The sequence below is a fragment of the Pinus tabuliformis genome, chromosome 5_1 (assembly GCF_031772625.1).
Source record: "Pinus tabuliformis cultivar Carrire ecotype Pingquan chromosome 5_1, CPIR1, whole genome shotgun sequence".
NCBI classification, from domain to species: domain Eukaryota; kingdom Viridiplantae; phylum Streptophyta; class Pinopsida; order Pinales; family Pinaceae; genus Pinus; species Pinus tabuliformis.
The window spans coordinates 474,350,670-474,377,330 of NC_142305.1; positions in this window are offsets into that span (position 1 = coordinate 474,350,670).

Below are 26,661 nucleotides of genomic sequence, written 5' to 3' on the forward strand. Positions count from 1 at the left end.
CCATGGTATTGGATGCTTCGGCATGTATAAATATGTATTATAAAATTGAAAGGAACATAATGAAAAATCAAACTGGTAGTCCCAGTTTTGGGATCCAGTGGAAAATATCTGTGTATATGTGTTTTATGTGTTATGCTCTCGCATTGTTTATTTTATGTGTTTTAGAATTTGTATGGAGGTAATTTATGTACGGGGTTAAAACCTACATTCAATCAACTTGATTCCAGTTGCATTACATCAAAAAAAGATTCTAATTCATAAAAAAAAAAATTACCCCATTGCATTTTCACGTGATTTGGTTAGGCATTTTATATATTTACTAGCTCACTAGTTCTCAAATTTGCAGATTTTCAACTAGTAATGTTTTTTCTATTTTTTTTAGAATGGGTTAATGGAGGTATTTTTGAGTGATTCCACTTGGAATAGGTACATAAGACATCCTAGTTAATAAAAAAATTTGTCGCATCCAATTTGGATTTTATTTTCTTGGCCATTAAACCCTCACCAATTTCATAATTTCACAAGGAAACTTCTCCAAGCTTTTTGAGCGAATCCATCCATCTCCTGACTTTGGTTTTGAGTTTTGAGTTATCCTAGTAATTCTCACACTCTATTCCACCCATCACACAACTTTCCTAAGCCTCCCATCACCTCCAACACCTTACATTTTGGTTGTATCCTGTAGGTTTCCTGTAATTCCTACACGATCATCATGTAGGTTTCTAGTACATCCTATAGGTTTTCCTGAAATGGCCAGTTTTGAGGCCGAATTGATGGAAAACCTCTAGGAAGTCACCAAAAGCATCCCAAGTGTCTCCCACACCATCCAACCATCTCCTAACCCTTCCATCCAACATTCAAGATCCTTAAATTCACTTGCGACATCACCAAAGAAAATTAGTTTGCATACTTCATTTTGCATGAAAAGACAAACAGACAGAAACAGATTTATTTCAGTCCCTTTACTTGCACATTAGTCATGTTTGATGCTTCTTACTTCCATGCTTAGATAGTAGAATTTGGTTCATTATAGAAGATGGTGTGTTTTGGCATTTGATTTCAATTTCTTTCGTTGTACTTTCTTTCTTGCAATAGGTTAAGGTTCCATTCCGAATATTTCTTTTCAGTACATGCACTCAATTACATCATGACAACAAGGGAAGGACACATTGTATGCCACACATATAGTGTTGATACCTCTTAAGTTTTTACGAGCCACCGGGTTGATAATTAAAATTAGTAGCCTCAGGAGTTGCAGCATTCTTGTTGCAATATTGAGGCTCATCACTTATATGGTGGTGTCTCTGTAGGCTACTGACCCTAATATTTTAGCAATTAGGTTTACAAATTCTCAATGAGATTTAGTTTCTACTTATGGTCCAATGGATACAAAATTTGATTTGTGGGCTACTCACAATAGCCAAATATCTAAGTGGAAGCAGATCACGACTTTCTTAACTCCTTTGGTTTTTTGAAACCTTACTAAACCTTGTTTTGATACCACTTGTTATTTAAATGCAGAGATAAACATGCAAACACAAGACAAACAAGTACACAAGCTTTTGCTTGAATAAATAAGTTTTATTTGTTAAATATTCTCTCATACACATTCACTGAGTTGTTGTTATTTCTTGTTCTTAATGCACATTATAATGACCCAACCATGAGTATATAAGCATCAAACTTTCTAAATATGGAATCATGCCAACTCTAACTTTCTTTTCATCATGCAAACTATGATTTGGCACTTTAACTGAACTTTTCTAACTTCACCTTAACATAAATTTACATTTCACTTTTCCTTTAATTAGTGTTTATTGACAAGGAATTAAGTTTTTAACTCTTACTCACTTGACATCTAATATTATACTTAACTTGCTTTCCTTCAGTTAACTTAACTCTTCATACATTGCATACATTTGAGAGTACTTACTATTTCTATCGATTTAAACGATTTTGATCTATGACAAAGTTGCAATCGATGGCAGTAAATAAAATAGGAAATTTGGGGATAGGTTTGTATGAATTGTGTTCTTTTATAATTTTTAAATTTCTATACGAGACTAGACTTGACTTGGTTGTAACATATTTGAATATTTAAGAATTGTTAGGAAAATTGGCTTGCTGATTCTATAATATTACTTGATTCTATAAGATTACTTTCACTCATATCATTTTTATATTGGTTATCCTAAGGCATAATTATATGGAATGATTATCTACATACTTCAATAAGTGTTAAACTTATGAATTTTAATAATTGTGAAATATAAAAAGTGAGTTATAGTATGGAATCACTTAGTTTCATATTGAGAAAATCAATGAGATGAAATGAGTCACGATGCACCACAAACCTATAGTGAGGGCGATGTGGGTGCAGTAAGTCATCCTCCAATGTGGGTGACTATACATGCATGAGAATGGATTTTTAGGTTAAATTAAAGTTTGTGCTAGATGTACGCCTTCAACCTCCTTCATCGTTTACTTATATATATCTCTATAAAGTGAGGAAGATCAATCACATAGTTGTTATTCCGTAGTTCAAAATGATATCAATCACTAATATTACTTGGTTTCTTGATAATGCATTCATGTTTTTCGAATTACTATATGAAAATATTTTCCAAAACCTTAATACCTAAAAAAAATTAATATCAAAAAATATTAAACTACACTTTGTATATATATATTTTTCACAATATTAGTAGCATTTTTTTTACAATAAGAAAAATTTTAAATACTAAAATATTATCTAAGATATAATTAAATTATTATTATTTATCTATTTGATATATTTGTTCAAATGTGAAAAGAAAATTGAGATGTGAGTATAAACCATATGCAAGAACTGACTTTTCATTTAAAAAGAAAAAATGAAGATTTAAAATGCATATATTAATGAATTTGTCTTTTAATATCTTTGGATAATTTATGTATATTTTGAAATTACAATTATATATATAGTATAGACAATTGAGAAAGTATTTAATTTTTTTATCCTTATATTGTATCTAATTTCTTACAAATTTATATCGAAGTTTTAGTTGAAGTAATTTAAAATGTTTCAGATGTTTAAAAAAATAAAAAAATGTAGATCATGGAGTGTAACTCAAATGACAATCATCTTGTTATGAAGTATTATGTAAAATCATGAGATTCAAATTTGAAATCTGTGTATGTTAGGGCTACCAAAAAAACACATTTTTTATATATTTATTTATTATATTTTTAGAATGTGGTATGTATATCTTAATTATTTTGAAATCATTTTTTTTTTTAAATAAGATAATTTATATTACTAAATAAAAGAGGTATTTAAGAAAGTTGGTTTGTGTGAGACTGTCTCTCCAACGCAAGAGCCAATGACCCTAGCTATTATGGTAGTCAAATTGATAGAGTTACATCTAGAATTAACAAAAAAGAAGCTTTGTTTTCTTTGAGAATTACAGTGATGAGAACAAGGTTGACAAACATAGACCAAAATTACTGTTGACTTCAAAAGGAGACTAGAATACTGAGTTGAGGTGGGACTGTCAACACTAAGGGCCTTTATTTTCTTCTTCGTAGTCCTCGTTGCATTCTTTGCTGTCATATTGCATATAAAAGGGAGACATATCAAAAAATATCTTGCTGCACTCATTAGGGGTTGGCAATGACTTGGTCGTCATCCAAGCTTATTGGATGATCTTGGGTTCTTCCCTCCTACGATGCCATTGTAGACAGACAACTGGAGGAGGCTCCCACTGCTTGCTTCTTTATAATTGGAGAGAAGCTTGCAGGTTAACGCATATTGGGTCTAGACTTTTACTTTAAAACAGTTTATTGAGGATATTCTCGAGTGATAAAATGACAATGGTGGATCACCTCAACAAAAACCATGAATTTGTTAGTGAGGCTGTCAATTTTGTTCTCCACCACCTTGGATCGCTATGCCTACTCCTACAAAGCCATACAAAGGATAGCATTCATTTACAACCAGATATCGATGGAGTACATGTACATATTTTCTATAGCTATAGTGGGAGAGGGGTCGGCGATCCAGTCGAAGTCAGTAGCAACCTCTTCCGAGGGAACTCCTCTTCTTAGAGCTCTAGCGTGAGCCTCTAAGCTTTCAATTCTTTCTTGGCTTTCAGGGTTCACCTTCACCGAGTAGTATAGAGTTGTGCACCTCATCGAGGACATAATGCGAGTGGTGGGAGGATACACTAAGAAGTTCCAGGGAAAGGAATCTCTACTTTGTCCGCAGCCCTCAACTTGAAGCCAAACTAGAACTGTGCTTGACAACCATGGGAGAGAAAGGAGAAGACAATAGGCCGATTGAAAGGGGTTGAAAGTAATACTGAACAACTAGAGCGGGCGAAATGATGGGAAGGAGAGGGTAATGGGTGGTATTAATAGGGGCAGGAGAGCTTCAAGGGGTGGAGAGATGAGGGAAGGGGAGTGAAGTTGGAGCTTGCGAGGTACCAAATTTAGGTGGTGGGGAGAGTACCTCACGGGACTCGTTGGAAGGAAAGATGAAGGCACCACTGGAGAGTGGAGTCATGGGAGGATTATAAAGCATGGTTTTCAAACAAAGGACGATCCACGGCTGATCATTGTCAAAACCATAGTCCTCCAAATTTGTTGGTCCATCATTCATATGACTTGGGATCCTCGAACGGTTAATATTCATTTTTCTAATTTTCCTTGGCATTGATGACTTCACAGTGGAGATAGAGATCATCATATTCTAGGTCATGCCATGACCCTGATCGTAACCAAAGGTTACCTGTTGTATCTTCATTAGCCAACCTATTCCCCAACTTGTTTCCTTATCTTTTGATTGCCTGCAAGTGAAGCCCTTCCATGTTATCAATGTTCTTTTTTATTCTCTGTAAGATTTTGTTTAAATTACAATTATCTGATACCTTAGCAGTGTCCATCCCCTACTGAATTTTCCTACTGACCTGCGTCACCACAGTTGAATCACCATCGATAATTATAGGGCTAAACTTGTAGCACTTTGCAATGGTGATCCTATGTTCTAGAGCATGTAGTTCGGCAATGTTTCTGGTTGAGGTACCAATGTTGCCCTCATAAATCCAAAATATTTCCCCTTGAGCATTCCTGAAGACCCCCTTAAAGCCCACCTGTTAACGGGAAAAGTGTCTATTCAGAACGACCCTATCCCACTGAGGTGTGACAGTGACCTCAGAAACAAACAGGGAAACTACTTTCGTATTCTCCTTTATGAACTATAAACGAAGAGGAATAGGATGAACCAACCTGTGTCTTGCGCTACTCCTTTGATCCAATCTCTCTCCTCTTTGACAGCTTCCAGCTACCTGTTCCCTTACTTTCCCAGCTTCACCAAGTTCCTGTAAGATCACAGAAGAAGGAAACTACACAAAGACATGGATTTATATTCATAAATAGCTTAGGATCAAATTTAAGCTAAACATACAAATGTAAACAACATCAATGATATAAAAGCATGTAGGAGAAACTCAAATAGTTTTATTGATAAAACAAGAAGATCCTGGAGGAGTCACAACTGATGATTCCTGATCCAGCATCAACCTCCCAGCATAGAATCCCCTCTTCACCTCCAACAAAGCATAAATCACCCAATACTCTGATATCTATCTCAAAGCCAACATCGATTCTCAGCAATGTACCAAATTCCAGCCTCTTGATCTCTTGTTGAGGGATCCATATATAGATGTATGCAAAGAGTATGAGTCAGCTCGTGAATTGATTAGTGGCTTCTCTCTGTTAGTTCTTGCTTCCACTTGGAGACTGAGAGCCTCTTACTCATCACTGGTCGAATTCAGTGAGGCAAGTGTCACTGGGGAAGATTCTGGAAGCTTCCATTGTCTCTCCACCTCGTGGAATAACTCTGCCACTTGTCATTTCCCACTCAACACACCCTGGTAGTGCATTTAGGTGCGTTGTAACGCACCTAGCTAGTGTATTTGGGTGCTTTGCAATGCAGCTAGCTAGTGGAGCAGCTGAAATGATCCTGATTTGACTAGTTCTGAGCAGTTTCTGGTGGAGAACTTGTGGGAGAAGCTGTAATTTGTTGACCTTGTTTCTTTAGGAGCTGGAACAACACTTGTAGGGACTTAGGATCCCTTGATTTATGGACATTTCATGCTTAGAGCTGTAAGGCACAAAAATGTCTATAACACCACCGACCCTGGGTTGCCTTTGGCTGCTCCATCGTAGTTAATATTAATGGTCCCTCTGTCTGGGGGCAACCACATAAATTATTTCTAATTTATTACTTTGATGTAATTTTTAATATAATTTTCAAATAAATATACATTAAATTAAATATTTAAAAATTAGTTAAGGTCCCTATAATACTAGTGATTACCGCATTACTATTGTAGTTATACCCCTTATTAATATCGTTGTGCCCCTATTGCCCCCGTATTGTTATTATTGTGCCCCATAGAATCCCTCTATTGTTATTTTTGTGGCTTTATATTATTATTGTTAGGTCGGCTGGATTATATTGTGACTCCTTAGACTCCTATATATAGAAAGGAGGTTTTGTCATTTGAATCATCCAAGAATTGTTCATTTATGTAATGTAAAGGAGGTTGCCCCCTCGAAGAGGCTGAATTCTAAGTCATTGATATATCTTTTCTATCTTTTCTTGAGCTGGTTTCATAACATTTAACTTTTCAAAACGTTATATTTTACTATACTTGGCATATTCTAATTTTATATTTAATTAAAAAGGATTAATGAAAAATGTAAAATATTATATAAAAGAAAGAAATTGATATGACTAAGTTTCATGTGGTTTGAATATCTATATTGAAAAATAAAAATTATAGCTATCCCCAGTTCACTCATGGAATATCTATGCAAACTTCCCGAATGTAATGAAAAATTAGTTGTATCTAATCATATCACTAGAGATCGAAGGGATATAAGAAGAATTGATGTCCATGAAATCTTGCCAGGAAAATTTGTTGCATTCTGCATAGTTGACTACCCTCACAAATGAGGATTCCAACAAATCCTTAGCTTTATATAAGATAATGTGAATGGTAAGTGAAATAACAGCATGGTGTAGGCGCAAGACAGTAATAGCCTACAGGTTGGCTGACTTAGCGAACACTGTTAGAGTTAATTTTGTAGTTGTTAGATAACATTGTCTTAAATTGATATGGTTTTATCTTAATTGTCAACTGTATTAAATGAGTTCTGTCGTAATTGTCATTATCTTAAGTGACCATTGTCTTAAATATAAACTTTTTTCTTAAAATGTTTTTTTCTCAAACTATTTTTGTCTTAAAATATTTTTGTCTTAAATATATAATTTTGTCTTAAAGTATTTGTGTCAAACCCTTTTGTCTTAAATATAAAATTTTATCTCAAAATATTTCTGTCTCAAAATGTTTTTGTCTTAAATTTTATATTTAAGGCAATTCAATACATATTAAATTTTAATATAAAATTACTAAAATAAAAAGTGACTTTTTAAGACAAGATTTCTTTCATCTTAAAAAAATGTCCTACAAGTGCTCTTTCATGTAGTAGCGTGTGGTCAATGATTGCAGTAATGTGGAAAAGTAAATTAATAGGATTTAATATGCATAAAATAAAGAGATTTTCATATGTGGTCACGACGATTACATGCATATCAACCAATGAGAACCACTTTATTTGTTTATAGCAAATTTGTTAATATTTGTCCTATGGTGTAGGAAGGATATAAGTAATTGGTTTTATATTTCATTCACATGTTATGGAATATGTTTTCCATTATAAATTTATTTTAATAGAATTTCATCTATTGTATTATTATTAAAGGAATTTTTTTGCAGAAATGATGTAGGAAATTCGAGAAGGTTGAAGCGAAGCTTTATAATAAGAAAATATCCATGGTTGTAATGTTAATGAAGACTTCATTAATGATGATTGTAGAATAGTTTTTGGCAATGGTGAAGTCAATTGTCTCTTTGAAAATTTGTGAAATTGTAAAAGATATATTGGAATTCTCTAAACTTAATATGAGAATGTGTTTTCATTGAAATTGACTACTCTAACAACTACAAGTTAAAATTGGGAAGATTCAAGATAAATAGTGAAAAAATACAACATATATTTAATGGTAAGTTAAATTTGGCAGGCCGACCAGAAAGAATGGCGTGCGTTTTTACCATTACTTTGCCCCCTATTAAGTTTTGGGTTGGATTTTTTTTTTCATTTCTTCCCCTGAATCAACATCCCACAAGATTCAACTACTTAAGGGGTTTATTATGTTACTTCTCTTTGAGAAGTGATATTTAGTGACGGTGTTGGAGCAATATTTTAGACTTTACCAAAAAAATAAGTTTAATGATATTGTCACAAAAGAAATTGAATTACGCTCGGCCGCCACCCCTAGGGCTACAAAGGCCGAGGGTCAACCAAGGGACCTTTAGTTTGGTTAGGAGTTTGAATCGCGTGACTAATTTATAGATGCCTTGGTGGCAAGATCCAACTTCATACTTAATCTTCACACGATACAAAGCCAAAGCCAAAGCCGACCCATTTACAAACCATCACGACTCCATTACTATCGGTTGTCTAGCCATAGTGGAATACACCAGAGTGTACTACGAACTAGTGAGTGACTCGCTCTGCGTTCTTTGCTTCTCCAATGGTTATTATTATCGATGATGCTCTCAAAGTCTAACCAGTTATCTGAGGCACAAGAAAAAAAATGAGATTGTTTTTAACTGAATGATTCTCTGGACAAAAACACTTTATGGTTCCATTCGTTTTGAAGATATTGTGAAGAAAGAGAAAACCAAAGATATTCTTCATTTCTGAGTAAACCAAAATAGAAGGCAACAACTTTCAAAAATCTCAAGAATGATGCATATGCTCATTGTTCACGTTTCATTACACTGATAGGAATTTTATTATGAGTTTCTTCCTCATAGCATTGTAGAAAATTCATCGGCCTCAAAAAGAATATGCTCTTCCACAGTTGCATCACCGCAGTTGAAATTTTCACTACCATGGTTAAAAGAGAGGAGACAAGTTAGTTTATCACACACCGCATTCACTGGGTAAGACATAGAGACTTGTCACTAGCTCTGTTTCACTGTGTGCCCCAAAGAATTGTGAATCAACTCTTTCAGTATGGTTTCAACTCTCTTTCACTACGTGAGACAGAGAAATCTAACTAAATTCTTTCACTATGGTTCCAATGCATGCCAACACAAACCCATTTCTCAAGAAACGTTTAGGAAGTTGTGTCTGAAGCCTCTTTCGAAAATTCATGATAAATAAGTTTGATAGCCTGCATGGACGAGTTCGTAAATATATCAACAATGTAATTGTGGACATCCCATAATCATATGGCATATTGCTTAGCAGAGACTAGTAAAGATAGCTAGAAGGATACTTTTCCAGTGACTGGTCACACTTATGGCTTTTGTACTAGGGAAGGAACAACCAGATTAGGGTGTTTTTACGGAGATACATGAACCACAATGTGACCCGCTTGAATGGAGAAAATGAACCGTTGGCTTTTGTAGAAATTATGTTCGGTAATTTCTTTATCAATACATAGTTGGGGTGATATCTTGCATAGCCATCCCTGAACCCACTAGACACAGAGTTGGCTCTCCTTAATGCCCAACTAGAAAAAATGAAACTTGTATAGTACATTGTAACAATAGTAGTAGTAGTGATAGTAATACTAGTGTGGAAAGTGGTCCTTATATAGATTATATGTGGAAAATTTACTTTCACGATTCCAAAACATAAACGGGCTATGGAGCCAGTTGTGTCTTAATAGACCCACTACAAAGGAAACACTTAATATCTAGCCGCTTGGAGTTCAAGTGCATGAACAACACCACCGAGTATGAAGCACTCTTCTTGGACTTACGGAAATCCATCATCCTCAACATTGTTGTGCTAAAAGTGGTAGGTGACTTAGAGATTGTGGTGCATTAGGCACGTAACACCATACCTTATGTGTCATTCCTTCTTAAAAGTTATCAACAAGAGGTATTGTGACTCATCTCTCAATTCCAATATTTCAATATTATGTATGTACTAAGAATGTGTAATGAAGTTGCAGACGACTTGGAAAACGTAACTGATAAGATGACATCATTAAGGGATACATTTTCTATTGAAATATTGTACAAACCATTTTCCTAGATAACATCACTAATTTATGTTTTTTTGATGATGATCAATAGATACTACATTTCATGTCTAAGGCTGACGTCTTCAAGGATGTAGAAATAGACAAGGAAGAGAACGAGCAGTCTCTGCAGGACAAATTCAATACAAAGAAAGGAAACTTCATCCCCAAGGGTGTGGTATCACTCAATAAGTTGTATGACTTGCAGAACCACTTTCAGGAACCTACCAATGCGAAAACCCACAACTCTAAATTGTTGCCCAAACAAATTAATATAGCGTTACACGAGGATCTGAAGTTGGTGAATCTTGGTGCGTACTGCACACCTCAAGAATGACAAGGTTTCATCTGCCTATTCAAGATTTACTGAGATGTATTCGTGTGGATGTACAATGACCTAAATACGTTAGACAGATGAATCATCAAGTACATCATACCAATCAAGGAAGGGGCCAAGCCTTTTCAGCAAAAGTTAAGGAAATTTTATCCTTCGCTTCAGCCCTTCATATAGAAAGAATTGACTAAGTCATTGGATGATCAGATCATTTACAAATTTGAACATTCTACGTGGGTTTCCAATCTAGTCCCTATTAGGAATAAGTCCCAGGAGATTTGGCTGTGTGTAGATTTCCATAACCTCAACCGCACCTTGGACAAAGACAACTACATAGTGCTATCCATGGAGCATATATTGTAGACAATATATGGAGTAGAGATTTTTTTCTTTCTTCACAAATTTTAAGGATACAATCTGATTCGGATGGTAGAGCCTAACAGGCTTAAAACTACCTTTTGTACCAGGTGGGGTTCGTTCCCTTTCTCAAGGATTCTATTTGGGTTGGTGAATACAAGCGCAATTTCTCAGTGCACAATGGAAATCACCTTCGATGGGCTCATTGGAAAGAACATGGTGGTCTACCTCGATGACATGACAATCTTCTCAAGGCAATGGTCGGACCACCTACACCATCTTAAGAAAATCTTTGAGCGATGTAAAAAATATGGGATATCCTTGAATCACTAGAAGATAATCTTCACAGTGTTTGAGGGTAAGTTTCTTGGACACATCATTTCCAGGACTGGGATCAAGGTAGATATAGATAGAGTTCAGACCATCACGCAGATTCCTCACCCCGTGAATAAGAAATCCAAGCAGTCTTTTGTGGGGAATATCAACTTCCTCAAAAGGTTCATCTTGGATTATGCGCAAATTATCAAGCCCATCCAAGAGAGGATCAAGAAGGGCATAATATATAGTTGGGGAAAGAAGGAAAAGGACACATTCGTGCATATCAAGCAAGCTCTAGAAGAATAGCCCACATTGTACAACCCAAACTTCAACAAATATTTCTTGCTCTACACTTTTGCTTCTAACACTTCACTCACTATTGTGCTCACTCAGAAGAATGAGTTGAACAATGAGGGACCCATATCCTTCATGAGTGCAAGCCTACAAGGACCTCAACTCAACTATCCCATTGAGGACAAACAAGCATATGTAGTGTATAAGAAGGTAAAGCATTTTAGACCCTACATATTGAAGAATCATTTCATTGTCTTTATGTCACACTAATCAATCAGAGCAAACTGGATGTCAGGACTGTAAGAGTACAATCTTGACATCAAGCTAGTTCACACCATTAAGGGTAATGGTTTTTGTAGACTAGTAGCAGAATCAATACATGTGCAAATGGAAGAATAAGAGCTCAATGGCTAGGAGAAAGGCATAGAAATGTATAATGTCGAGTGAACCTCACCCTCTTCGCACGAAGACTCTTGGTACGCAGAAGTGTGCTAGTACCTTAAGCTTGGCATTATGCCCTATCATTTTTCTATGGGTAAAAAAAGGGAATTGTGACTAAAATATCTATCTTACTAGCTGGTACATGAGGTGATTTACAGAAAGCCTCAGAATGGTGTCTTACTCAGGCATTTGGAGGAACAAGATTCAGAAAGAGTGTTATGTGATCTCTTTCATGGACCACCAGGGGGACACTTCGCGTGGAACATAACAATGCACAAGGTCATGCAATCTGGTTTCTACTCGCCTACATTGTTCAAGGATGCACATGCCTATGCACACAAGTGTGTGGTCTCTCATAGATGTGCCAACCAAAACTGAAAGCGAAGCAACCCCGCTGCTTCCCATTGTAGTGGAAGAACCATTCCAATAGTGGGGCTTGGATATCATGAGGGAGATTTTCCCACATTAATTAAAATAACACATCTACATTTTGATGGCTACAAGTTACTTCACGTGATGGACAAAAGCAGTTCCGCTGAAACAAGTGAATGACCGGAAAGTCAGAAGATTCCTATAACAAAATTCATCTCCAGGTTCATCATTCCTTTATCACTTGCTTTTCACAATGCAACGTAATTATCTTCATTAAAGATTTATGATTTTTCATTGCCAAATGATATTGTGTTGAAGCATTCCACTAAATACTACTTGTAGGGAAATGGTCATACTGAGTCTACAAATAAGAACCTCATCTGCGTTATCAAAAAGGCCATTTAATCTAGACAGTGAAACTGCCACTCCACTCTGGTGAATTCTCTATGGGCTGAATGAGTCACACCTAAACCTTCTATGAATACCTTCCCCTATTTTCTGTGACATGGAAAAGAATCCATCCCCTCATCGAACATCTATTTTCCTTCTCTCCAGTTGTCGTAAGAATCCCAAGGCAGGTTGTGTCTGTTAGTTCAACATAGGATGGACACACTGCAAAAGCTACATGAAGAAAGGATGAAAGAAAAAGAAAAATTTACACTCCACTAGAACCATATCAAGAGACGATTCGACAAAATGTCTACAGGGAGTACTAGTTTCAGCGTGGGTGACTTAGTCTTGAAGTCCATTCACCGTCCACAAGAAGCTTGGCCAACAAACGTATTGTCTTCAATAACTTGATGGGAAGATTGAAACTCTCCTTGTCAATGGCCAAGACTTAAGATGTTATTTTCAATGATCACGGGCCACGCCTTGCAGTATGTACATAGTATTTTCATTGCCTGTTATACTGATCTATTTTTTGTTTCGGCTTCCTTACTGTTATGGTATTTTGATTTTGTAAATATGTGTTGTGTCACACTGCATTCTAGCTTCTGAATGTGTATGTGGCTGAAGTTCAAAGACTCTTGTGACACTGCAGTGCTTGGGTAGTCCTATGTCCATCTTCTTTGTGTTTGGTTGTAACTTTTGGCCAATGAAATCTTTATGGAAAATATGATCCATCTGTAAGGATATTTTTGGTCAAACTGTGAACCTCTATCCAGTCTAGGAAACCTCATGCTCATACTCAGTCTTCTTCTCTAGTGTGGTCAATCTTATCCAACTATTAGAAAGGGAGAAGGGGGAAATATAAATGAGAAAAATTGAATCAAAGGTCTTTACATGCTTCTTTGAAGAAAAAACCTCTCCCACTCTCGATAAGTCGGAATCCCTCTTTCGCCCAAAAAATAAATAAGTGCATATGCACAATCCTCTTTAAAAAATAACAAAGGTGAAAGAAGAGAAACACTTCCTATAGAGAGAGGTGAAGCTGGAAACTCCACTGGGGTACTGTCCAAGCTCACTAGTAGTGGAGCAATGATTGTGTTCCTGTGTGACTCTGTTGGGGTAATACCAAGGCCTCTTGGTAGAGGCACAACACCATAGATGAATCTTATGTTTTGCTCGATTGCATTGGCTCAAGTTCATCCTTGTCTGTCCATGGGGTAAGTGGGGCAGCCTAAGTGATTTGTATGATGAATCAATACTCCCCAAAGGAGAGGGGCACTGCATTGCAAACAAACCAAAAAAAAGGAGTTGGTATTCAACCAGCGTGTTACCAAGTGTTTTAGCAGCTGCAACACCCTCTGTTGGCTTGAGGGGGCCTGGCCCAGGTTCAGCGTTAGTTAGCCAAAAAAATCCCTACAACACTGGCCCTTTCAGCATCAGCCCACAGAGCGCGGACTGAAGTCTAACCCGAATCAGTATGGGAGGATGCTGCAACCAAGTTTCCACACCCTTGAGATGGATATGATGTCAGTTTATTCCAGTTATACATGCCTTCGTGCAGTCTGCTTAGCCCTTTGTTCCACCCTTCAGTACCTTCACGAAAGGGTACAATTGAATTTTGTGCAACCCTAACCTGGGACTGATATACTTTCACGCTGCTAAGATAGCGAGCTGCGATATTTCCCAAACTATGCTAAGTATATTACTTATCTTATTAACAGATCTTAGTTAGCTTTTCGTTAACAAATATTCTTACTTGCATTCACTTAGACAACACAATTACACATATTCGTGCATCATATAACCATTATAAGTTAAATTCATACCCAACATAACCACATGCTAAAAAAAGAAATAAAGACACAAAAATTGTAGAATACTTCTCTTTATTGATAATTCCAAACAATTACAGACTCGACCCGCCTGGCGCACTCAGCCGCAGGGGTCCGTACACACAGTTTTGTACTTCTAGGCCTCTGCGCACTCACCTATAGAGCCTCTCAGATCTATCTCTCATACATGTTCAATCCTGGTTGATTGCTTTATTCTCCTAACTACTTCGAGCATACCTCTATTTATACAATCCCATGGTCTGCAGACCATGGGAAGATCTTCTACAGCTGACATTACATTTCCAAAATGAGGGTGGACAACCCTATGACACTTTTAACATCTATGTGCTTTGCGACCACAAAATGCGGAGTCTTTACCCTTGGATTACAAAATTATGACCAAAATATGGACTTTTAGCCCCAAAACTGCCCTTGGGGGATCCCGCGCCCAACAGGCCCCCAACAAAAACATCATGACTCGCCCTTGGCTCACTCTATAGGTGCGGAGATATTATCACGAAGACTTCCTAGCCATGTTTCGATCACTACAACTTTGGGAGTGCACTAAGCGACCACCTACTAGACTTCTTCCATGCACTACTCGGTGACTACTGTTGAACTGCTGCCCTAACTCTTCTACTGAGTTTCCTGTAGTTGCACAAGCTTTCCTTGAATGGAGGTTGTGATCACATAAGCCTTGTTATACATGGTTGTAGGTGCACTTTTAAGACAACTTCTTTACCCCAAGCGACATCCATCTATTTCTTGAGCGCCTTTGCCTCCTGCATCTGTGTGAGCCTCTGTGTAAGGGAAACCATTTGTGCAGTCCCTTTGACCTCGTCATATTTTTGTTGTATCTTGCATGCCTCCATCTCCAGGTGATCTACATTTGGGTCCTGTTGTAGGGTCGTTAGGACCTCGAATGACTATTCAAAAAGCTACATGCAGTCTGCTACTCCTCTATTGACTGTCGCTATTGTTGTTGTAACAGCAGTGGTATGATGTTCCCTGACTTCTGGTGGAGTTGAAGGCTGAGCCCTCAACTACAATTCTGTGATCTATAGGTTCAGCTCCAACTGAACCCGGGCCATCTATGCTCGAGCATCGCGCACCCCTATCGCTAACTTTTGGATGCACGCCTCTACAATTTCTTCTGCCTGAATGTCCAACTCCAGGAACATTTGGCAAGTTTCCTTCACTACCTATAATATTCGCTTGTTCTGCTCCACTACCTCATTGCACTATAGGCCTAGCTGCTTGATGTTGATGCACTTCTCTCTCATCACCTACAAAGCGCAACTCTCCCGGGCCCTGAGTTCTGCGGTGACTCCATCCTGTAAGAGGTAGAGCATCTCCCGAGGGAGTGTGACTATATCCAGTCGTACCCGTTTTAGACTGCTAACCATGGGCATGTCGGCCACCTTTTTTGTAGTGAGTTCCCCATTTAGTGCAACTATCATGTTGGTCACCCTTGTGCGCCACGTCTTCTCGGCAACTGAAGTGCCGATCATGAGGGTGGTGCACATTGTATCAACCTCTCGACTGTGAACCTGCAACTCCTATAGCTCTGTCCGATGACCCCACAATACCAACCATTGCTACTATTCGAACTATTGGAGGGCCTCCATGGTGACATTACCCACAGTTTCTCCAATATCATCCAAATCCCACTCAGTGAGGGTGATTGGTTCCAACGATTTCTTTGAAGCCTTGGTTTTCTTCTAGGAGGCTGCCCTCTCTTGTCGGCACGAATGCTTTAGTTGGGTGGATTTCATCTGAGGACCCGCACCACCTTTTTTTGTCTCCGTTTCTTCCTCAGCACTGGGCGAACGTGACTTCTTTCCTTCACGCTCTTTTCCTCCTATTTTCTATTGTTCTGACAGTTTTGCGGCGTCGCACACTGCCTGGGCCTTAGCTTCTACATCCTCGTTTCTACATTTTTGCACTAGCTACGCCATCTGAAGCTTTGTTTCTTCCTTCTTGCGCTACATGGTGGACTTGTCCCTTTCCATGGTGGAGCCAGCTAGATGACAACACTCCTATGGAAAAGTCTCGAGGATTTCAAAAATTACATCATCAGTCACCAGATATAGTAGGTTATGCCATGTCTTCGTAGTGTCCTTCTTCGCCTTGATAAAGACATGGTGGAAATCCATTTTGAACTCTGCAAAGCTCTCCAAACTAATGTATATTGTGGGTGACAACCACAACTTGCAACTGATCACCATCTGGATACTCATCTCCATTAAGATCCAAAAGATATTTCTTTCTTTTATTCATTGTACGTCCTTGGTCTCCCACGATGAAGTGTACTTCGCTACCTCTAGAAGGTTTGATGCGACCAAAGGGAAATGGCTCTCTTCAGGAAGCTCCCATGCCACTAGTACAATCGAGAGCAAGAGCCATGCATAGTGTAACATCTTGCCTTGCTCTTATGCCTCACAACAGTTCGCAAGGAACTCGCTACATAGATAATTCACCCAGTTGAACTGGAATCCTTCAGCTCATTGGGCCACTAGTGCAACCACAGGCATGGGCACCTCATCCGCATGGCACTTCTCCATCACCTTGCATGCTAAAATTTGTGTTTCGACTTTGACTGCAAGGTTGTTAATGCTAGAGATGGCATATCCCTGCTTCTTCTAATCCAACTTGAACTTCTTCTTCATTGCCACCTTTTCCCTCTGATATATTGGTTGGATCCTTCCTTGAGTAAGGCAACCATATGATCCGATGAATCAAGTGATCTGTAATGGGAATGTCCTCCTCTAGCCACAAACACCCATCATGCACCAAGCAGAACAGCTACCTGATGATGAAAACGGTTACTGGGGCACCATGGTAATGCAGCACCTAGAGCAAGTTTAACAACGCGGCTTTCGCTACACCCTTGAGCCATGTGCACGGCTCCAATTCAATCGTTCTAGTTGTTAGGTCAATCTATCAGTGAATTAGCTTCTCAGTCGCTAAATGTGGGAATTTCTCATGATCTGCGAGGTCCCAATCTTCAATCTTTAGGACAGGAACCCACCCTAAGTGCGGTCCCTCAAAAACAATGTCATCTAGGAGAAACAAAGTTTTTAGGGAGCTATTCCTCTTGTCTATGTCCTTCAGCACCTTGGCTTTATCCTTGTGCGAAGGAACATATCCTGGTAGCCTAGTAATAGGTTCCGCACCCTGGGTTTCAACTGCCATTTCTAAGTCCTCTGCATCCATCAAGATTTCTTCAGATTCTTCCTTGTCACCCTCAATATGAATGGCCTTCCCCATTTCCTGCAAGGCGAGCTTGGTCCTCTATGGGTTTATTGGTGAGACGCGCACTGAGATCATAGCCTTCTTATTCTTCTTAGGTCTCGCTATTATGGGGGATTTAGGGACTTCAACTATTACTTTGGCACTCTCTAGGGCTTTTACTACCACAATTTCCTGTGCGGCTTCCTCGGGTGTTGACATCATTCTAGTCAAGAGGTCCTACGTCTCCTTCAGCAATGTCTCAAACACTGAACTTGCTGTCAAAGTCTTAAAATTTGTATGGTCTATACACACCTAATAGTTAAAAAGCTGGATTTTCAAAATGTCAAGTGTTTTTCACTGGACAACCACTTGTGATATATAGTTCTTTTTCAATTCAAATTTGACCGTTCCCCCCACATTTGGCCCATTAATGCTATATTGGTGGTAGATTTTCAAGAATCCAAGCCATAAAGTTCGCCTTAAATGTCTATCGCCTGCTCCATTTAGCCTCAAACTAACCATCAAATCATGAATAGTGACTTTAACGGTCACTTTCTAGTGGACCTGCGTGCTAGCGTAGCTGTCTTCGCGCTATTACGAACCCTGTGACACTTTGTTGCTTCGGGCAGTACTAAAATCACAGATCTCCCCAACCCAGGGAGTGTATTTTATAGTACCGTGCCTCCTTTCAGCTGCCTGGAGCGCTAAGACTATGCTTTTGTCACCTATTCAGATGGTTGGGCCACCTGTGTATGGCTTCAATCGACTGCCATTCACCCTTCCTAGGAAGGGATCACCATTCAACTTAACGAGATGGACTGTCCCACCATCAGTTATCTCCTTAATAAGATAAGGCCCTAACCAATGCATTCTGAATTTCCCTGGAAATTTATCAAACTTACTGTCATACAACAAGACCAAGTCATTCACCTTAAAGGTGTGCAGCTTAATATGTCATTCATGGCATGCCTTTTCACCCTGCTTTTGGACCTGCTGGTGAAATCTAGCTAAAAATATCTATTCTTTAAGCTCATCCAATTGTGCAAACCTCTCTTCTAGGGATCTGCAATCCATCATACCTGTGATTGCTACTATGCACAGACTAGGCACGATGTATTCCATAGGCATTACCGCTTCAACCCCATATACCAGCCTAAAGGGTGTATGTCCCATTAACTTCTTGCACATCCTCTGATATGCCCATAATATTGCAGGTATGCGTAGGTCCCAATCACTTCGCTAAGCATTGCAAACCTTGGTCGGCACAGTTTCAAGCACTTTGTTGAATACCTCCACTATCCCATTAGCCCGTTGTTGGCTTGATGGGGCTTGACCTAGGTTCAGAAATGTTTTAGCCAAAAAAATCTCGAGACTACCCGCCCTTTCGACAATAGTCCGTGGAGCATGGACTGAGTTCTCACTCGAGGTAGCATTGGAGGGCACTGGAACCAGGTTTCCACACCCTAGGGATGTCTTGATGATGTCTGGAAAGGTCACGAGCTCGTGTTTCACACTAGTATAGTTCATGCAGCTATCTAACCTTCGCCTAGCCCTAGTATCGAGCATGAAGACGCATTGTATAGATCACTTACCCTTAGTGTGTGTTTATTATGGATCTGACTTGCTTCAATATTCTTTAGTAATCATTTGATATTCATATTAAGTGCGCACAAACATAAGTTTAAAGAGATGTATAAACCATAATAGAAGAATAAACACATAGAACAGGTTGATGCACAATATTTCAGAAACACTTACCTTTTATTAATCTTCTGTTCTAGTAAAATCCAATTCCACCCTGTGCAATCAGCTGTAGGTTTCACGCACATAGTTGCAGACTCCACCTAGCCTCTGTGCACACAGCTGCAGAGCCTCTTCTACTACTACAACCCTCGACTCAGAATTGCAGATTCAGAGTGAATATTGTAGTCAACAATCCATAACACTTCAGATCCAATCCAAATTTTTCACTTCCTACACCTAGAGCCTCACTCTATTTATACAATCCCATGGTCCGTAGACCATGGGTAGGGCGACACATTCTATATTAGACTAGAATATTTTGGGGCAGACTACCCTTTGACTTGACTTATTACAGCTCATGCTCTATGCACTTCGTGGAGCATTTACAATACCAATAACCAAAACTTTGGGTGTTAAGCCCCAAAACTATTACGCGGGGGTGTAATATCCCTCCCCTTAATAATAAATAATAAATAAATAAATAATACGAAATAAATAATAATAATATAAATAATAAATAATAAATCACTTAATAATAAATAATAAAAGTAATAAATCATAAATGTTAAATAATAAATGATATTAAAAATATATACAAAGAAAATAAATAAAAATAATAAAAATAAAAATAGTAATAACCATACTAAAGCTCTAAATAAGAATAAATATAAATAAAACAAGAAAACTATCAAAAAGAAGGAAATAAAACAAGAAAATCTAAAAATCAAAAGAAAAGTAAAGAAATAAAACAAGAAAGCTAAAAATCAAAAGAAAGTTGCATGTAGACACATGGAGTGTGTGCATGTGGTTCCCCTTCCAATGTTGTTCTATTTAATAGATGGTGAGGAAGATGAGAGGCATTCTTGCATTCCATCTTTCCGAGATTCTGTCCTTCATTCTCTTGGGAGAATGGTATACTAAGACCTAGGAGTCACTGGTAGTAGTATGTTGATTGAGGGCTCGGGGGTGGCCAGTGGTAGCAAGACGTTGCATAATTGAGCCTACGGTTGGGTGGAGATTCGTCCCCAAAACCTTGTTGCGGTAAGCCTACTTATACCATAGGTAAGTGCTACTCTGATTTAAATTTAATGCTAATTAGGACAGTTAATTAGATATTTATTTTTGGACTGCTACAGGGGGATCCACTGCCCAACAAGCCCCCAACATGAACATCATGACTTGTCCCAAGTCACTTGGCTGGTGCGATGATCTTTTCACGTAGTTCATCCAGCAATATTTTCACTTTGAGCACGTCTGCCCCACATTCCTCCGCGGTTTGCTGTATCAATTGTGTGCGACTCTCTGACGCATCATTGTCAGAGACCCCCTCTTGCATTTTTTCATATTTGTCCTACATATGGGCTAGCTTCTCCTTGATCGTGGTGGTGACTGTGAATGCTTCCTCGAGCCAAGGCTTCATCCATGCCTTAAGCCTTGCTTCTTTTTGGTGTGCGATGTCCACCTGTTCTTTCAGAGCCTGGGCCTCCCTCATCTTGGCCAGTCACTGGGTAAGGACAACCGTCTGTGTGGTCCCATGAACATTGTCATAGGCCTGCTATAATTCCCACGCTTCTGTGTCTAACTTCTGTAGTGTTGGGTCCTCCTATAATGAAGTGAGGGTGACGAGTGACTGGTCCAACAATCCTGTGCAGTCCTGGACAACATGCTCTATTTATTTCAACCCTGATTGAATGGCATGGTGGAGCTGTTCTCTGACTTCTAGGGGCGCAGACGACAACACATTCATTCACAGCTCTGTGATTTGCACATTCAGCTCCAACTGAACCTTCATGGCCTCCTCCTGGGTCTTGCAGACTCCAACTGCCAGTTGATGAATTTTTTTCGTGGTGGGGAGTGCCACTGGCACAACCAACTTTGGAATGCTACTACAGGCCTCTTCCACTAACTGTTCTAATGCCTAGTTTTGGGCGACCATGCTGTCACACTGCAGGCTGAGCTATTTTAGCTTGTCCTTCTACTCACTCAATATTTGGAGAGCATGACCTTCCCTAGCGTGAAGATCTATAGTTACCTCATCCTGCAGCTAGTATAGGGTTTCTCTGGGAAGGGCGGCCAAACTCAATCCCCAACCCCTCATGTCCCCTTCAACTTTTGCTAAGACAATGCCTTCTGGTCACACTAAAGTGTTTGTTTTGTGTGCACATTCCATCTACTCAGCTTTGGCTATACCTTCCGCAAGGTACGGTGTCATCACTCTTGGGGGTCACACTTGTAAGGCCTGCAACTATGTTCTGAGTGTCCCCAACACAGTTGTCTGCTCTATCATCAACTCTTCCAAATCATCCTTAGTGACCTCATGAACTAGCTCGCTATTTTCAATAAGGTCTCCCTCCACAATTTGTTTTTTCTTTATCCTTTTGCACGCGGGTGGCTGCTCTTGGATGCACGACCTCTTGAGTTGGGTCAATTTTGTTGTAAGGTCTGTGCATTCTTGTGTCCCCTGCTCCCCCTGTATGTCCTGCTCCATGGAAATTTCCTGACCTTCCTTGGTTTCCTGAGTGGGCGCGGCTGTGGTTCGTACCATCTGCTCTATTTCTTCTACCTCAGCCATCTTTCGTTGTGTGGCCACGTCATGTTCCTAACAGTTTCTCTCTGCCAGATTTTTGATGCGCAACTTGGTCTCCCTCTTCCACTGTTGTGCTGCGATCTTTTCCAGTGCTGCCAAGTTCGGGGCGCGCCACTCCGAAGGCCATGATGCCTTTGCTTCGAAGATCGCATCATTGATAGCAATGAATAGTAATTTTACCCATTCTCATGCTGAAAACTTGCGCGCCCAGATATACAATTTATGCATATCCGCCTTGAATTCTGAGTTAGCAGTACCTATTTAGCAACAGATAATCGCGATTCTAGTTCTTACTTCCTATCTTAATGGCCCGCCACCCACTCCTTTCTGTTGTAAATTAGACCTCTTGTCATGAACAATAATATTAACGGTCACTTCCTAGCCTACCCACATAGCAGCACAGATCCTTAGGCGCAACCGCGATCCCTGTGTCAAACTCGTCCTACGTGGAACCTCCTTTCCGTGCAGCTCTTCTACAAACTTATTTATAGTCTCGTGCCTTCTTTCAACTGCTTGGGGTGCTGAGGATATTCTTCCTATAGATAGTCAAGTTGTCGCACCCCTGGCGCAAGGCTTCGATTTTCCTGCTAGCTCAGGCCGCGGGCACCCTTGAAATAACCTTATGTCCGGTGGTGTGTCACGCTCTTCTTTATGTGGTACGAACCCTTGTTCAGTAAGGTGTGGTTGTAGCTGTTACACAAAAATATCTTCACCGTGACTATTTGCAGTCAGTATGGGTCTATCACCACTTGTACTGTCTTCCTAAGCAAGTCTCAGACCTCAACTCTTCAAGTCAAGCTTTGAAAATGACAGAAAGACATTCAAAATCAACAAAGCTTTGGTTCCGCACTTTCTCTCACTGTTGCCTATGGTCCTACACCTCTTGTTTACAAAAACTGCAGACCTGCCTGCTCTGTCCTTAAAAGAGTGGGTGCGGACCCTTGTGAAAGTCAAAAAGGTGCAAGTTTATTTCAAAAAACTCACTTTGTGTTAATTCTAGATGATTCTAAAAGGAATTTTGACGTATATTGGCCACTCTCAGGTGGTTTATGTATCCCAAAAGAGAAGGAGATAATCCCTTGGTGAGAGGAGCTATCCCTTTGAAGGAGGGCTTTATCCATTTGAAGGAGGACCTAGTAACTTCCCTCCATTGCACTATAAATTAAGGCATTGGGCTAGTTGCTAGGGAGGTTAGAAGTTGGACATTTTTGAGGGTAAATGTTGGTGAAATTAAGACTTCTTAGTTAAGCTTGAGAGGAGAGATCACATACCTTTTTGGCTTCATTGGGAAGAGAGTGAAACTTGTCAAAGTAGAGGAGACTTCTTGCTGGACCCTGGGAGGAGCTTGTACAACGTCAAGGCACAGGTTGTAAAGTTCTTCTTTTGATTTGAATTAATACAATTACATTCATTTTTCTCAACAAATTGTCTTATGTCATTTGTTTCATGAATTCCTTGACTTTCATGTTAAATATGTTTTATGATATTGGCTTTTCAGGTGTTATTTAATTTGTTTGCTTGTTTTTGTTTGCAGACTCGCGACAAGGGAGCTCACTTGGATCGAAGGAGCGAGGCTTCCACAAACTTGCATTGGACCCAAGGTAGGCCTAAAACACTTGTTTTCCTCTGTTTATAAATTCATATTTAGAGAAATATAGTTTGTTATTGTCTTACTTGTCACTAGGTCTTCTTTAGATTCTAGGAAGGTCTATCTTGTCTGCAAGATCGACTCATTCCGTGTGACAAAATGGCAACTCTGCTAGGGACTTGATTTTTTCCTTGTTTTTACTTTGACCTGAGAAACTGTGTTTTTGTTTTTGTTTTTAGCTTGTTGTGTGTGGAATTGGGTAGAATTAGTAGATCCAGGGTTATTTTTTGTTTTTCATAACTTTGGGAGAGGACTGCACCCTAGGCTTTTGACATAGTGCATACTTATCCTCACTTTTGCTTTTAGCACAGAGTGGTACCGCACCTATGTTAACTGTGGGCCTGTAGACCCTATCAAAATTTTGGAAAACCTAAGATTTTCTCTGTTAGTCAGCTTAGTTTTTGTTTAGAGGTTATTATCTCCTGCCCAGACTTGCATATAACTTGTCAGAAGCTTTCCTTAGGTTGATTCTGTTGGTTTTAGGGTTTTACGTGAAATTCCTAGAAGTTTTGATTGTTGGGTTTGTTTTTCATTTTTGTCTTGTAGTAGCTCTGAGCTTAGAAACTGTAGGAACCTCAGATCACCTTGGTTTCTACCAGCCTTCTTATGAGTCTGACCATTTGTGAAATATAACTTTGTTGAGGAATCCGCCTTGTGTTTTCTCTTTACAAAACTTCGAAAAGCTTGTGTTTAAAAGTTCGGATTTCATTTTTAAAAAGGAAACAAAATTGGTTGTTCTTGACTGATTTGTGATTCTGCATAAATTGGTCCTTAGTTTACATCTAGCTAAGTAAAACATCCTTAAAAAATACATCTTGTAAGCTTTGACTTCAAATAGGTTTTTATAATTTGTAGATCTCAAAATTAGTCGTTTGCATAATTTTGAGTGTTTTATGAAAAATAAAAAAATCTCTTTTGGAAAAGGTTTTTTTTTGTAGTGGTTGAGTGTTTTGAAAAGGAAAAGGGAATTTTTTGTGAAAATAACTAGTTGTCTCGTTTTGAGTGCATTGGAAAGGACAAAATCTCTTCTTTTAATTTGTTTGTTAAGAAAGATTTGTGTTTACGAGTATTTGCATTCTCAAACTCTTTCCTTGCTAGAAGTTCATTGAAGGGAAAAGATTATTTAATCATCTTAAGTGCATTTCTAGTGATTTTGAGTCAAGTCTTCATAGCACGAGTTTCATCTCCGCACCTCTTGACTTAAACAAAAACCAATAAAAATAACGCTTAAAGTAAAATTCATCTAGTAATATTTTTAGGGCTCTGATACACCAACATAGCTTACGCTAGTGTCTTGGAGTAGGAGAGTAATTAACTCTCCAAGACAGTAAAAACAAATAAGTAGTTGTATTTTGTGGTAGGGAAGAAACCCAATTGTTTCATTTATGCTCTGAGAAAGCTCCTCTTAAAGGAGAAGCACGAGATCGTGTCCGAACCAGTGTGGGAATCAATCCTTCCTCATTGGGAATGATACCAAATATTCACGTATTAAAAATGGTAAACCTCGGATTAACCATTATCAAGGAGCCTGTGGTCACTTTTTGGTAAACCTTGGATTATGTCAAGCAGCCTTGGGATTGAGCTTGCTACTCTGCCCTTGAGTGCGTATCGGATTGTAGACTATTCCCCTAGGTATATTTGCTTCGATTGGTAACCTTAGTGACCATATTCTTTAGGATTCTTCCTAAGGTGACAGTGGTGGGAAGATCCCACTATACCTGGAGCAGACGTCGACTAGACTCACTTGGATTTTCTGGGGGGTTCTCTTCACTCGAGACGGTTAAGTGGAGGAACTTGTGCCAGTCTATTCATTAAGCAGGTTTCCGGGGTAACTGTTCCAATCACCATTTCTATATTGAACTCTGTGACATTGGATTTCATCACCAACTAGTGTTTTTAGTACGGAAAGTTACTGTTTGTGTGTGTTTGATCTCCTAGATTCTTTAGGTGTGTGACTCAAATTTGTTTGGTTCTTTAGAGGCTTTAGGTCGTTTTCATTAAGATTTTACTTTGTTTGCGTGTGAAGTAGTTAAAATTTTTTAATCGTGGCTGAATTACTGAGGAAGTCCCGTAGACTTCGGGGCCAACCTCCTATTTTTTCACCGATCTGGCCTGAAGGGTTGCGAGTCCTTGTAACTCCTAGAGACAGTAGAGTTCGGTCGCCTGAAGAAGGAGAATCTTCTTTGGTGGTACATCTTGACTTTAAAGCTTTAGTAGCAGATTATAATCCACAATCAGTGTTTGTTTCTGAAGTTGCTGGTAGCTTTTCATCTACTAGTGATATATGTGAGGAACCTGAAATATCTGAACCTGAAAGTGAATTTGCTGCTACTCCGACATCGGGGTTTGCTTCTCTAGCTTCTAGTGGTCCTGGTTCAGCTAGGGTAGAAAGGATAATTACCCAAAATCTTCCTTTTGGACTTATAGCTATCGAAGAAATTGCTACTCTAGAAGAAGAAGTAGGCATCCCTATCCCTGAAAATCAACGTGCTATTGAACTAAGGGAGCGTGAATCAATTTTCTACAGTCCACCTAGGAGTAGTGCTTGGTATCTTTCTTTAACTAATTTCTTAGAAAACCCAGGGTTACTTTTTTCACCACCTCATGTTCCTTATCACCCAACACCTAGAGGTTACTATCCTCCGTTAAATATGTCAATATAGTTGTCCATGTTTACTCAATCACCCGAATCCTTTTTGTACGTCGGTCCTTCTATTCCCTCGGGTATCAGTCACTTTCTGGTACATTTTCGGGAGCATCTCCTCAACCCATTGAATAAGGGTTATTAACTGGAAGCAATGGTACTAAGCCGTTGAGCGTAGAAGATATTCTCATGATGTCAAGTACTATTCCCAATCCTCAACCTCAAGGTGGCCAGTTACCGCCTGGGGGCAGCCTCAAAATCCTCAATTATCGCCTGGGGGGCAACCTCAAGGTACCCAATTTGCGCCTTGGGGGAAACCT